Here is a 15,305-nt window from a genome sequence, read left to right on the forward strand (position 1 = left end):
TGCTGGTTTTGATACACACCTGCAATTGTCACTGTCTTTTGCCCCTGAGAAATGGTCAGTGGTCAATACTTAATCTGGGAAAAAATGGCCTTGTGAATCAGCCTTAGGAAGCAGTGAAGCTGGATGGTGCACTTCACAAACTTTAATTATATCTCCTGTTAAGTCTGTATCTATGAGATGTATTCATTTAAGTCCAATGAAAAATTATACAGAACAACAACAACAAAGTTTGTGGCTGACACCAATGTATCCTGTTACAATCCTGCGTGTAACTATACTGCCCCTTACAAAATCAGGACTGGATATTTATAGATTCTGCCAAAATACAAACACTTCAAAAACTTGAACTGGATTTTACAAACACTTCAAAAACTTGAACTGGATTTTTAAATTAGTTTAGTATCTTAATTATGATAGAATCCCATTATGCGGTATTTGAACTGAAGCAATAAATAAAACAGAGGTTTCTCTGTCTAGGTTTACTGTGATTAGCTCGTGATCAGAGGAATACCCAGGACATGTTCTTAAATTTTAAATATCTCCACTTGTTTACAAAGCTTGGAGATGCCTGTCATAACATGTGAGGGGAAAAATACTCTGGAACTGCGTGGAATCTCTGAATAAACATGTTTTGGAACAAAATGTTAGACAAGTAATCTGGCAAATGGCTTTGTGCCGTTAACTGCTTTATAACCGGGGTATTTCCTATTATTATTAAGGAATGTTAGATCTTTTTGGATTTCTAATTTTAAATAATGCCCCACTCATCTCCATCCAAAAGATAGAAATCAGTGGAGCTGCTTTTCTCCAAGATAAGTACATGTTCCCTGGGAAGCCCCTTCTCAGCAATGGAAAGGTGAGGATATTCTTGCTTTGTATACGGAAGCTGAACATCTTTTTGCAAATATTACTTTTCCTTTATTGGTCACATTTAGCCAATGTTTAAAGGCAGTGTTCCTCAATTGTGCTCATTTTAAGCTGTGTGGACTACAACTCACAGAATTCCTTAGCCAGTGCTGGCTGGGGGTTCTGGGAATTGAAGTCCACACAGCTTAAAGTTGCCAAGGTTGAGAACCACTGGCATAGAAGACTGCTGGCCCGTAACTTGGCAACTCTGCTGCTTGGTTTGGTCAGCAGGAAAGATCTGTGAGACTGTAGGGCGGTCCCATTGTTTGACCACTGACAGGAAGGGGAAGGCTCTTGATCCAAGGCCAGCTTGGACTAATATAGAGCAATTTCCCAACCTGACTTTACATTATATTGGGGGAAGTTGGGGAGTGATTGTCTCTTTTTGGGAACTTTTGTGAAGCTGGGGCAGAGCGGAAAAAGAGAATTGGAGAAATACTGCTTCTGAGGGCTCACTGTACTGAGGGTCTAATGGGCAACCGTACCCCAGGTGCTTTGAAGCTGTGGAATTATTGCTGACACACAAACCCTAAGTAAATATTTGGCCAGCTGCAGCTTCCTGCCGGATATTTCTGGAAACATAGCGTTGTTGGCATATCTAGGTGACCATGTTGGGAAGACTGCGTGTGGTGGAGAAAGCCATGCAGGCGACAGCTGCCTTGATCCTTGTGTTGCTCTGCATCTCCAGCAAAGGTGAGGATCTACCCACCCACCCACTCTGAATCTCCACAGGGTGCTTCTTTCTTGTTTCAGTAATTCTGTGGAATGCAGAAGATGCTGCTTCTCTGTACTGTAAGTTCTAATAATCAGGATCTTTTCCCAGAAGGGACCTTTTTTCCTTTGCTGTTTACCAAAGCTTTCTGCCCTGAGATACTTCTGTCCATATGTTAATGGATAGTGTATTTTTTATTTTTTATTATCTTGCCTTTATTATTTTTATAAACAATTCAAGACGGATAACACTCTTTCCTCCTCTTATTTTCCCCACAACCACCACCCTGAGAAGTGAGTTGAGCTGAGAGAGTGACTGATCCAAAGTCACCCAACTGGCTTTCATGCCTGAGGAAGGACTAGAACTCCAGAGTCTCTTGGTTTTCATTCCTGCATAATGACCAGACATTTTTATCCTGGGCTGTTAAGGGCTGTCTCTTTAGACAGAGCAATAGCTGTTATCTCCCTCTGCCTTCTTGGTTGAGGTTTCTCACGTCTCTCTAGAACCATTGGTGTTTTACTAGAAATGCTTTTTCTGTCACTTCATCCTGACATTGTCTTTCCCTCATCCCCAAGAGGTATCTGAGAGTAGCTTAAACTCATATTTAGTTGTTTCACCATGTTGCCATTGATGTAGGCAAGAAGCATTCTTTTCCCATGAGTGCAGTATAGCAAGTTTCATCCACCTCTTAGTAGATGTTACAGTTAGATCCCACCTAGAAGAGTAGGGCCAAGGGGCCACCTAGATTAGTATGGATATATCCCCCCCCTCTCCTCTGGCCCCTTGGTGCATTCTGACCTTCTCCATTCTACTTTGCACAATGGGAGAATGATGTTCTTTAAAACCAGCGTCACTCATTCAATGTACTCACCAGACCCCTGACCACCCAACGCAGAGTTCTGGATCTTCCTGAACAATAGATGACCAACAATGGCTGCACAGTGAAAGGGAAAAGAGAGAGCTGATTTACTTTCTCCTGCATCACAATACAGTTTTCTCTCTACTCATAAGCTGCTGTTGGGCTTCTTTAGAATATAGATTTAGCAGTGTTCAGAACTAGCATAAAACATGTGTCCGAAAGATGGACAGCTGAGGTTTGGCAAAAGCGATATAGAAAGTCTATGTCTACTTGAGTACACCCACACACAAAAATTGTGGCAAACCAGACATTCCTTGGCAGAGGGCTATCAAAACTTCCCTCGTTCCCCAACCTTAACTCCACCATCCACCAATGTACGGAGAATGATTCTGGAATTGAAATCCAGACATCTTAAAGTCGCCAAAGTTGAGAACACAGGTCTAGTGTTTTAAGATGCTGGAACAGGAGCAAGAAAATCTGAGTCCTTGTCTTACTTTAGGCAGGGAACCAGCTGGGTGACTTTGAGCCAGTCATTATCTCTCAGCTGTAGGAAGAAACCAATGGCAAACCACTTCCAAAAGTGTTGTCTAGAAAATTGCATGGCCATGTCCTTTTAGTTGCCAGAAGTCAAGACTGACTTGAAGAAAAAGTAAGTTTACTGTAGACCAGGGGTTCCCAACCTCGGGTCCGTGGAGCACCACTAGTCCACACCATGCCAGAAATCAGGCTACGCAAACAAGCGAAGCCCCATCTATGGGATGCAGGCAGCACACAAAACCACTCTCTCTCCGGTCCGCAGGAAAAACCTTTCTCCATGGAACTGGTCCCTGGTGCACAAAAAGGTTGGGGGCTGCTGCTGTAGACTCAGGGACTGGTAGATAGAATTTTCACACAGCCACAAGGAAGAGACCTTTAACAGATCTGTGACAAGCATTCATTAAGTAAAGCTTTCTGGCTCTCGGCAAGCTTTTGAATGTCTGTTGGCAATAATAGAAACCTCATTTTTTCAAATTTCTTAGCCACACATTCTGCAATTAGGTTTGCCGTATAAAAAAACACCAGTGCAATAATATGTCTGAGGCAGAAATGCAATAAATACAGTATTTTCCCATCCTCACACTGGAAAGCATCTATGTATGATTCTTGTCCACTTGATGTGCATCTGTTAAATGTACAGCACTTTGCCTAGAAGTCTCGGATATAAGAATCGCACCATCTCATTTGAGCCCAAGGAACTTTGTTCATGCTAAGCTGTCCTCTTTAGTCTATTTCCTGTTTCTTAAACAATGATGACATTCAATTCTCAAATTCTTAGAAAAGACTATGATTTAATTGGGCGAAGTTTTTCTCCTATTTCCCCCCTTAAAGACTACCAGGATCCTATATTATCGAGGCACATCCTTATGTTTGTTTTCTGTTGAGAGTTGATTCTGTTTTCTTTGCAGAGATCCAGAATGACTGATGTTTTCTATGCTTTCCAGGTCACCGTTCTCCACTGAATGATTTCCAAAGACTAAAGGCTACTCAGCTGATTACTTCGTCTCACCAGCGTGTGGAGCAGATCAGTGAAGTAGATGAATGTGCCCGGCAATGTAACACCTTGGTGGACTGCAGGTAAGGGGGGGGGGAGCCATAGCTCCAGGCAGGTGAGCTTCAGGGTTTACTAGTATAAGCTCAGACAATTGCTTTACCTTGAGTTAGGCATTGGCTTTTTTAGCTGGTAGTACCTCTGAAGAAGCAGCAGTCCTCCAGGATCCCAGCAGGAATTTACCCTGGCTCTTCCCAAGATTCAGAAGAATTCTTAAAAGGTCATTGTAACCTGGGAAGGCTTTTCCTAGTCCAGCTGCTACCCAACATCTTTGACTGGGAGACTTTGTGCATGCACCTGATTTTGCTCTAGAAAAAACCCTGAGCAAGTTCAAATTTGAATGAGATACTATTAGGAACTTCAGGGTGGAAGACAAAAAAAAAATCTCTCAGAAGTGACAAGCCTCTTTTGCTCTCAGGAAAATGACATGTGTATATTATGTGGTCCCTAAGAGATGGACTTGATCCAGAAGAATCTTAAATCTTCTTTACTTGAAAAACATATGCTTTATTAGAATGTTGGTGTGAGTGATACTTGTCTCATGTGTTAATTTCACTTCAGGCATACATGTCTCTTCAACATGCACATGGGTACTTAGCTGCACACACATCCCGATACATACATAGATGCACACACGCCAAGCTCTGTATGAGCTGTGAATAAGACATTGAGGGTTGAGGAAAAACAGTGAAGAAGATGCACTGAAATTAGTCTACCATGAAGACTTACTGAATAACAAAAAGTCCAAACTAGTCTACAAAAACGACCAAATGAAGAACAGAAAAGAGACATGGCAAGACAAAATATTATATGCCCAGTATATTAAAAAAAAACAGGCAAAGTAGATAATAACTAGATATGGCAATGACCAAGAGCGGGAAAGTTGGAGAAAGAGTCAAAAAGTTTAGGCAAACAAGCAATTCTCCATGCCAAAGGTATCTCATGAGACTGCTGTCTATGTTTTCTTCCAGAGCCTTTCACTACAACTGGCAGCGTTATGAATGCCAGCTGCTGACTGTGACCCAAAATTCACCACATACCCAGTTGCAAAGGAATGTTCATTATGATCTCTACCAGAAGAAAGGTAGGCTGAAGGTCTCCGTGGAAGTGAAACATGAGAAAGATCAGGGAGAACGCCTATAGCATAAGAGAGGGAAAATGAAAACATACATTTGTGCTTCCTCTGGCCTGATGACCTAAAAATTAAATAGAGATGCTTATTTAGGACTTGGGTTGCTGAAAGGAGAGAAGGGATACACATGCATGAGAGGCTAGAGAAACAAAACTAGAGAAGAATGTTCTTCCAGTTGACACACATCTCCTGTTTTGATTTTTAGGCTCTCAAGCAAATGCCTTCTCTAATATGCTTAACTGAGTGCACACCCGCATCCATCTTAATATCTGATATAACTCTAAGTATCTGTCCGATCTCCATCTTGCTCTCAACATCTGGGAGGGCATCTGGAGTAAATTGACCTTTGCCACAGCAGTTGTGGTGAGTGCAAAAGTTCACATATGTGGCCCCTTTTTTCATACATACCCGGTTAAGTCATTATAGGAGGCAGCCCAAGAGTCCTCAGCATATTGAAAGTGCCATAAATCTTTTGTTTAGTCTTATCTTTCTGCAAGGGACAGACAGATTGAGACTTTGGAGTAAAGTCTTGCTCAAGATCCTATGAACTGAATGGGAATCCTGATGGGCCATTTTCCCCATTATCTCCCATCAGCGACTTTGAAACAGCAAGATTTTTGGCCCAACATTGGTTGTTGCACCTGGATTAGTGTGCTTTCCTTCCTAGATCTAAGTGATGCCAGCCTTGTTCATAGCCAAGAAAACCATATGCCTCTATTATCTGATAAAAGAACAACCCAGCTTTCGAAAAGGTTGGATCTCACACTGTCCCCAGCATTGGACAGCTGGGACAAAAGATCCTTTAACCTTTCCAGACAATCTGCTGAAGAAAGAGAAGGCCAGTGGTGACGATCCACATATTACATGAATAAAAAAGAAATACTCATTGGGTGGCCTTCCTTTTTCTTGAACTCATGACAGAACGCTCTTATCACATGAAATACATCAGTGACCATATTTTCAAATAAGTAGCCCCACACTCTTATTTTGACTCCCATACCATCTTACGTTAGGTAGTTATTTCTCAACTGTCACTTCACAGGTTATGTAAGGAAATGCATCATAGGAGATGGGGCAAACTATAGAGGGACCCAGTCTCTGACTGAAAAAGGAAAAACATGTCAAAGATGGCAGCTGATATCACAGGAAATTTCCTCATGATCACAGGTAAATCTATGTATGCCAACTCTTCGAACTTCTTGAAAGGCAATGTAAATACATCAAATAAAGGCAAGGTGGAAATCGATCTCAGCAGCTTTCATAGGGGTTCACTGTGGGTGGATTTCGACTGCCAGTGTTTTTCCAACCAGCATGCTAGCTGGGGGAATTCCGGGAGTTGAAGTCCTCACATCTTAAAGTTGCTGAGCTTAGAAAACACTGGTGTAAATGCATCAATTAAATAACATAAGAAGAAATGGGTACTGCCTACGCAGGGAGGTGTTGCTTTCCTATATTATTGTTGCTGAGGCCAAAGAGAAGGAGAGAAGAGTAGGACAAAAGAGATGCCACCTGAATATCTTTTTTTTAAAAATAGAACAATAATTGGGCAGTTTTTCAAGGAATAACTTGCTATGGTAATTGTTGCACTAGTAATCTATATCATTTATTATGGTCATAATGCTATGCACAACGAAGCTGAGTGACCACACTTTGGCTTTGTTGGTGCTTTCTAAAGCTAACCAGGTTTTATGAAACAGAAGTTTTAATGCATCCGGAAAGAATCTCATATTGGAAAGCTGGCTTAGGGAATTGTGCTCTGTACCAAATTGCTACTCCATCAAGCAAGCCAGAGGCTGTATGGGAGCCTATCTACTTTGCTTGGTCTAACTTTATAAGTGACAGGGTGTGGTGCTTTGTATTCCTGTCAAGAATAGCATCACACTGTCCTAGGAATTGGGATGTAGGTAGCAAGAAAACAAACAGAAAACCAATGCATCCAAACCATAATTAGGAGATAAGTCTTTTTCACTGTTTCTCATTTCTCTTGAATAAACTCTCATTACTATTCCAGTTCTCAGCTCATGGTATTGAGGGTAGACAACAGAGAAAAATATCTTCCCAAGCCTCATTACTTGCTGTTTTTCTACTCATCTATGTCCTTTATAAAATAAATAAATCCATCCATCCATCCATCCATCCATCTAGCCATCTGACATTTAAAAAAGAATCAAAAAATTGAGACATTTTAGGTTGTTGATTTATAATAAACAAGCCAGCTTATATTAACTTCAACGATTTCCACCATTACTGAAGTTGCATAATTGGAGGGTGATGGTTTTGCAGTGAAATCTAGACCAATACTAATGAGATAATTTCAGTTTCTTTGTCTCATGTTGTCTTTTTGTTTCTTAAGATTTCGTCCATCCCAATATAATGGTTTGGAAGAAAATTATTGCCGGAATCCAGATAATGATCGGCATGGCCCCTGGTGCTATACAACTGATCCTGCTACCCGACATCAAAGCTGTGGCATCAAGAAATGTGAAAATGGTAATTGATTTAAGATGTCTGCAGGGCACACATAACTGTATATAACCAGCCCATACAATTAATTGATCAGGGATGCATTCTTCCATTTTTTTTAGATTTTTTAAATCCCATCTTTGTTATTTTTATAAATAACTCAAGATGGCAGACATATAATACTACTTCTTCCTCTTCCTATTTTTCCCAAAACAACTACTTTGTGAGGGGAATTGAGTCAAATTGAGAGAGATTGATTGACCCAAACTTACCTAGCAACTGTTGTGCCTAAAGCAGAGGTAGATCTCAGGGTGTCCCAGTTTCTAGCCTAGCATCTTAATCACTTGACCAAACAAGCTTTGGTCTAGTACCTAGGCAGTCATGAAAAGTCAAACTGACTTGAAGGCAGTACATGTGATTGCAAAAATGAATAACTATATGTTTTTGTACTGTTGATATTTATTTTTAGTTTTAAATAGTAGTGCCCACAGAATCCTTTGTCAATAATGAAAGTAGATATTCATGCTAGCCTGGAAAAATGATATTTACCTTGTGGATTATTACCACATGGGTCAACTATGTGGACCAAGTTCTGATTTGTTTCTGAAGGAAGTGGACAATATAGCAAAATGCAAGGAACACTTGTTCAATGGGGTCAGATAATCAGAAAAACTACTATAATCTTCTTGATTGATGGTTCTTCCTAAACTATATATTTACTTGAACTAGGACCAAGTGCTGTTTTGTTTCCAGAGCAGATGTGGTATTCAGTAGGTTCTGACCAGTTCTGGAGAACCACTAGTGGAAATTTTGATTAGTTTGGAGAACTGGCAAATACCATCTCCGACTGGAGATTTTACAGTGTCCTTCCCCTGCTACGCCCACCAAACCATGCCCACAGAACCAGTAGTAAAATTTTTTGAATCCCACCACTGTTCCAGAGGCCTCTGATGTCCATGGAACTTTGTTAGCTGGCACATGTGTATTGATTGGTGTCTCTTGTGTTCCCTCCGTCCAATGTTGTCATGTATTTGTTCTTTCTTGTTCAATCCTAGGATCTGTACAGAATGTGTGCATCAGTGGTGGGATTCAAAATATTTTACTACTGGTTCTGTGGGCATGGCTTGGTGGGTGTGGTAGGGGAAGGATGCTATAAAATCTCCAGTCAGAGGTGGTATTTGCTGGTTCTCCAAACTACCCAAAATTTCCGCTACCGGTTCTCCAGAACTGGGCAGAACCTGTTGAATATCATCTCTGGTGTGCATTCTCATGCTCTCTGCTTAGTTCATTCATGTAAATTAGTTTTTTTTAGTTAACCTTCCCTTCAACCTTCTGGTCAAGATGTATAGAGAGCCATGGAGATGATTTTAGAGAAATTATCCAGAAGCCACTAAGATAACAACAGGAACAAGCTTGGAGCCCAGGGCACAGGGAAGATATGAGAAAGAGACACACACTGGCTTCTCCTGAATCCCAAAGTATGAGAAGGAAGGAAGGGGAAATGCAGTCAGACTTGCAAATTATTATAATCTTTTTAAATAAAGGATAGCTCTAGTTTTCTTGTGGAATCATTTTCCTGTTTTGGACAACTTTGCAGGGCTGACTAGCTTCTAAGTCACTCTTACTACATACCTCTTACAGTAATACTCTGTCTTTGCCTTTCAGTTGTCTGTGTGTCATGTAACGGTGAGGATTATCGGGGATTCGTTGATCACACTGTGTCAGGCACAGAGTGCCAACGCTGGGACCTGCAACACCCACACAAGCATCCATACCTGCCAAACAAGTACTAATTCTAGACATTGTGTAATCTGTAAAGCAGTAGGAGAAAGGGCATTTTCTATGAAATGTTGCCATGATAGTACTTGACAAGGAAATCCTTGGGAAATGGAGCTACTAATATCAGTCAGAGGAATTGGCTCATATTAGTAATGACTTTGCAGTTGTCACAATCCTTTTTTACACTAACGTGAAGTACACATAGTGGAGACACAGACACTTCAGGTTCAATTTGAAGCACCTTCAGGGCAGCCTGGATACATAGCAGCATAAGAGAAACCTTGTTAGATCAGAGGTCCAGTGGCTAGTTCAGATTTTTTTGATTGCCACAAAAGTGAATTACATACCTTTGGAAAATGCATACTGGTTATACCTGCAGAAGCACTTTTGTTTTGTGTTTTATACATTGGCATCCATAGATAATAGTGTGATTTTAATAGTGCGATAATAGTGTGATCTTAACCGTTTATATATTTTAAAGCTAAATTGGTGGCAATTACTTATTCTAGCACAACACTTCATAGTACATCTATCTTTATCCTGGAAATGTAATTCCCTTTATCATGCCCAAATTTCCCAATATTCAGCTTTGTTGTGTTAACTAAGGCCCCAGGATTTTAAGAAAAGACACAAGACAAACTTCACCACAGTGTATCAGGCTTCCTCTTACTAATATTTTTTTTAAGTACTCTGTCTTTGCAAGTTTTCATAGAGAAAAACAGAAAGTAACATATATAAATAAAAAAACTAAATTATAAATAATCACCTGTTTCAGAGAGGACTGCAATATTGTCCCCAAATGTAGTAACCAGAGTATCCTAAGTGTATTTGCATCAGAGTTTTGTTTAAAGAGAGCTACTAGTTTTATTTTACAAATATTTTTATAACGACCTTCAGTATGGAAGTTATTTCCCCCCCACTGCAGCTGTACACTGGCTCACATTTTAATTGGACATGACCTTTCTTGGCCACCTATATATGTATGTATGTATGTATGTATGTATGTATGTATGTATGTATATATATATGTGTGTGTGTGTGTGTGTGTGTATGTATATGTATGTATATGTATGTATATATATATATATATATATATATATATATATATATATATATATATATATATGTATATGTATGTATATGTATATTATATGTATATGTATATGTATATGTATATGTATGTATATATGTATATATGTATATATATATATATATATATATATATATATATATATATATATATATATATATATATATATATATATATATATATGGATCTTTGTTATTCGGTTTTCTCCCGCGTAAGATTCAAAGTATCTAGGCAGCGTTTCGGCGAGGTCCCACTCGCCATCTTCAGGCTGGTGCTTGCCGCTTAGTGCCAGTGCAAGCAGTGTGTGACCGGAGCTGCCATCTCTCTATATACAAGTGGTGGGGATGGTGTGCTGGGCTGGTTGGCTGTGCTGCAGCCTCTTGATTGGTTGATGGAGTTGATGTTGGTATAATGGGCTGTGTAATGGCCTTTGTTGTAGAGATATCCTGGATCTTGTGCTGTCATCTCCTGGGTCGTTAGCCTCTTGTGTTTTAACGGCTTGGGTAATGGGTTGTGTGATGGGCTTGTGAGTTCTTTGTTGTGGTATCCTGGGTCTTGCGTTGTAATCTCCTGGAGTCGTTGTGTTTTGATCTCTTTTCCATTAGCCTCCTGTGTAGTAACAGCTTGGGTAATGGGTTGTGTGATGACCTTGTGAGATTTATTGCTGTGGTATCCTTGGTCTTGTGCTGTGATATCCTGGGTCATTTGCTGTGTTGTGACTTCTTGAGTTCTTGAGGTGTAATTTCTTGAGTTTTCTGATGTGATGTCCTGAGCGGGTGGCTGTGATGTAGCATTTTGGGTTTTTAATATGGCTTTGAGTTTGGGGTCTGGGTCTGTGTTCGTTTGGCTTGAGTTCGTGGTCGTGCCACATCTTCATGGTGGGGTCAGTTCGCTTCATGTATGGTTCAGAGGAGTTTGAAGTGGGTAGTGATGCAGCTGCAGTGCGGCTTCTGGTCTGTGGTCGTGTCTCATCTTCTGTGTGGGTGTGAGTCTGATTTTTACGTGGAAGTGTGGTGGTGGCATCTTGTGTGGCCCTCATGGGTGTGGGTCTGGTGTCATTTATCATGTTGGGTACTCGTCTGTTCATGAGGGCGGGTTTCCAAATGGCTGGTAAGCGGGGAGGTGTCATCTCTTTTATTCATGCTGTGTGGGCGTTTTCTATCTCTATGGCTTCTCTGATTATTCTGCTGCTGTGGTGTTCAGTTTTGGCGATAGTTCTGGTATTTTTAAAGTCAATCTCATGTCCTGTGGCTTTGAGGTGTTGGACCAGGGAAGAGGTTGGTTCTTCTTTTTTTGATTGAGTTCTTATGTTCTTCAACGCGTGCACTTATTCTTCTGTTAGTTTGTCCAATGTATGTGGTGAGGCAGGCAGTGCAGGGATTTCATATACTCCTTGGTTTTCTAACTCGATTTTGTCTTTGGGGTTTCTTAGGATGGTGGATATTTTTCTGTTTGTGCAGAATGCTGTTTTTAATGTTGTGTTTTTGGAGGATCTTGCTGATTTTGTCTGTAGTGCCTTTTATATATGGGAGGAGGGCTTTGCCGTTCTCTTGTTCTCTCTGTCTTGGATTTTGGTTGGGGTTTCTTTTTGATTAGGTGGGTGATCTTCTTTCTTTGAAATCCATTGGCTGTTAGTACATTGGTGAGAGTGTTTAGTTCGGTTTTTGGTGTTGTTCATCAGCTAAGCATTTTGTTCTGGAGATGAGTGTCTCAGCTACGGAATTGATCTGTGCTGGGTGGTGGTGTGAGAGTGCGTGTAGATAGCGGTTTGTATGTGTTTTCTTTTGGTAGATGGTGTGTCCTAGGGAGCCATTGGGTTTTTTGTATACCAAGACATCTAGGAAGGAAGTTGATTGTTAGCTTCTGTTTCCATGGTGAATTGTATTTTGGGGTGTAGGCTGTTGAGGTGTGTGAGGAAGTTGTTCAGTTTTTCTTTCCCGTGTGGCCAGATTATGAAGGTGTCATCTACGTATCTGAGCCAGAGTTTGGTTTGTGATCATATTTTCTAGAGCTTGTGTTTCAAAGTGTTCCATGTAAGTTTGCGATGACAGGTGAGAGGGTGATCCCATGGGTGCTCCTTCTGTTGTTTGTATTTTTGTCCATTGTAGGTGAAGTGATGTATTGGATAGACAGTGGTTGGTCAGATCTAGGATGTACTTGGGGGTTGTATTTGTTTTGGATGGCTGTCAAGGCTTTTTATTGGCACTTGGGTGAAGAGGGATATGACATCGGCTAAGAAATCCAGCAAAGAATCATACCAGAGAGAAATCATCCAGATGCCCTAAGCTTTATGGTCTCCCCAAGATACACAAAGAAGGAACTCCACTTAGACCAATAGTCAGCTCCATAGGCTCACCTCTACAAAACCTAGCCAAATTTCTCGCCAAACAACTACAGCCCTATGCAGAATCCATCAACTCACATGTAAGAAACTCATTCCAGTTCATCGAGATCATAAAGAAACAAAACTTACAACCCAGCGACCTACCAGTTAGCTTCGATGTCATATCCCTCTTCACCCAAGTGCTAATAAAAGAAGCCTTGACAGCCATCCAAAACAAATACAACCCCCAAGCACATCCTAGATCTGACCAACCACTGTCTATCCAATACATACTTCACCTACAATGGACAAAAATACAAACAAATAGAAGGAGCACCCATGGGATCACCCTCTCACCTGTCATGCAAACCTCTACATGGAACACTTTGAAACACAAGCTCTAGAAAAATATGATCACAAACCCAAACTCTGGCTCAGATACGTAGATGACACCTTCATAATCTGGCCACACGGGAAAGAAAAACTGAACAACTTCCTCACACACCTCAACAGCCTACACCCCAAAATACAATTCACCATGGAAACAGAAGCTAACAATCAACTTCCCTTCCTAGATGTCTTGGTATACAAAAAACCCAATGGCTCCCTAGGACACACCATCTACCAAAGAAAACACATACAAACCGCTATCTACACGCACTCACACCACCACCCAGCACAGATCAATTCCGTAGCTGAGACACTCATCTCCAGAACAAAATGCTTTAGCTGATGAACAACACCTAAAAACCGAACTAAACACTCTCACCAATGTACTAACAGCCAATGGATTTCAAAGAAAGAAGATCACCCACCTAATCCAAAAAGAAACCCCAACCAAAATCCAAGACAGAGAACAAGAGAACGGCAAAGCCCTCCTCCCATATATAAAAGGCACTACAGACAAAATCAGCAAGATCCTCCAAAAACACAACATTAAAACAGCATTCTGCACAAACAGAAAAATATCCACCATCCTAAGAAACCCCAAAGACAAAATCGAGTTAGAAAACCAAGGAGTATATGAAATCCCCTGCACTGCCTGCCTCACCACATACATTGGACAAACTAACAGAAGAATAAGTGCCGCGTTGAAGAACATAAGAACTCAATCAAAAAGAAGAACCAACCTCTTCCCTGGTCCAACACCTCAAAGCCACAGGACATGAGATTGACTTTAAAAATACCAGAACTATCGCCAAAACTGAACACCACAGCAGCAGAATAATCAGAGAAGCCATAGAGATAGAAAACGCCCACACAGCATGAATAAAAGAGATGACACCTCCCGCTTACCAGCCATTTGGAAACCCGCCCTCATGAACAGACGAGTACCCAACATGATAAATGACACCAGACCCACACCCATGAGGGCCACACAAGATGCCACCACCACACTTCCACGTAAAATCAGACTCACACCCACACAGAAGATGAGACACGACCACAGACCAGAAGCCGCACTGCAGCTGCATCACTACCCACTTCAAACTCCTCTGAACCATACATGAAGCGAACTGACCCCCACCATGAAGATGTGGCACCGACCACGAACTCGAAGCCAAACGAACACAGACCCAGACCCCAAACTCAAAGCCATATTAAAAACCCAAAATGCTACATCACAGCCACCCGCTCAGGACATCACATCAGAAAACTCAAGAAATTACACCTCAAGAACTCAAGAAGTCACAACACAGCAAATGACCCAGGATATCACAGCACAAGACCAAGGATACCACAGCAATAAATCTCACAAGGTCATCACACAACCCATTACCCAAGCTGTTACTACACAGGAGGCTAATGGAAAAGAGATCAAAACACAAACGACCCAGGAGATTACAACGCAAGACCCAGGATACCACAACAAAAGAACTCACAAGCCCATCACACAACCCATTACCCAAGCCGTTAAAACACAAGAGGCTAACGACCCAGGAGATGACAGCACAAGATCCAGGATATCTCTACAACAAAAGGCCATTACACAGCCCATTATACCAACATCAACTCCATCAACCAATCAAGAGGCTGCAGCACAGCCAACCAGCCCAGCACACCATCCCCCACCACTTGTATATATAGAGATGGCAGCTCCGGTCACACACTGCTTGCACTGGCACTAAGCCGAAAGCACCAGCCTGAAGATGGCGAGTGGGACCTCGCCGAAACGTTGCCTAGATACTTTGAATCTTACGCGGAGAAAACCCGAATAACCAAAGATCCACATACAAATACCCGCGAAAACCTCAGAAAACAAATATTGCACCTCTACGGGGAGGAAACCCACCATCTGACCAGGACTTATGAAAACTTGAAGTCCAAAGAGCTTCCATTTTATGTGACCTCACATTCCTATGCAACTGCCGAGATCAAAATTTAATTCCCACAAGCTTCCAATTGAAATTCCACACCAACACAGCAGCCACCAAACGCATCCTAAAAAGAAC

General features: G+C 41.3%; 1 protein-coding gene across 2 annotated transcripts in view; it reads left to right on the top strand.

Moving 5' to 3' along the window:
- The first annotated feature begins 1,082 nt into the window (after window positions 1-1,082).
- The window catches only part of MST1 (macrophage stimulating 1), a 40,167-nt gene continuing 25,944 nt past the window's right edge, over window positions 1,083-15,305 (top strand). Inside the window, exons 1-6 of one of the 2 annotated variants that reach the window (XM_087954980.1) lie at window positions 1,083-1,599; window positions 3,959-4,091; window positions 5,037-5,149; window positions 6,240-6,364; window positions 7,551-7,687; window positions 9,326-9,446. The gene's annotated coding sequence lies outside the window, so the exon portion shown is untranslated. The remainder of the gene's footprint in view (window positions 1,600-3,958; window positions 4,092-5,036; window positions 5,150-6,239; window positions 6,365-7,550; window positions 7,688-9,325; window positions 9,447-15,305) is intronic. The other variant, XM_087954981.1, reaches the window with a different exon arrangement.

The sequence above is a fragment of the Notechis scutatus genome, chromosome 2 (genome assembly GCF_049901735.1).
Source record: "Notechis scutatus isolate UNSWTSFEM ecotype Mainland chromosome 2, rNotScu1.2, whole genome shotgun sequence".
Taxonomy (NCBI): Eukaryota; Metazoa; Chordata; class Lepidosauria; order Squamata; family Elapidae; genus Notechis; species Notechis scutatus.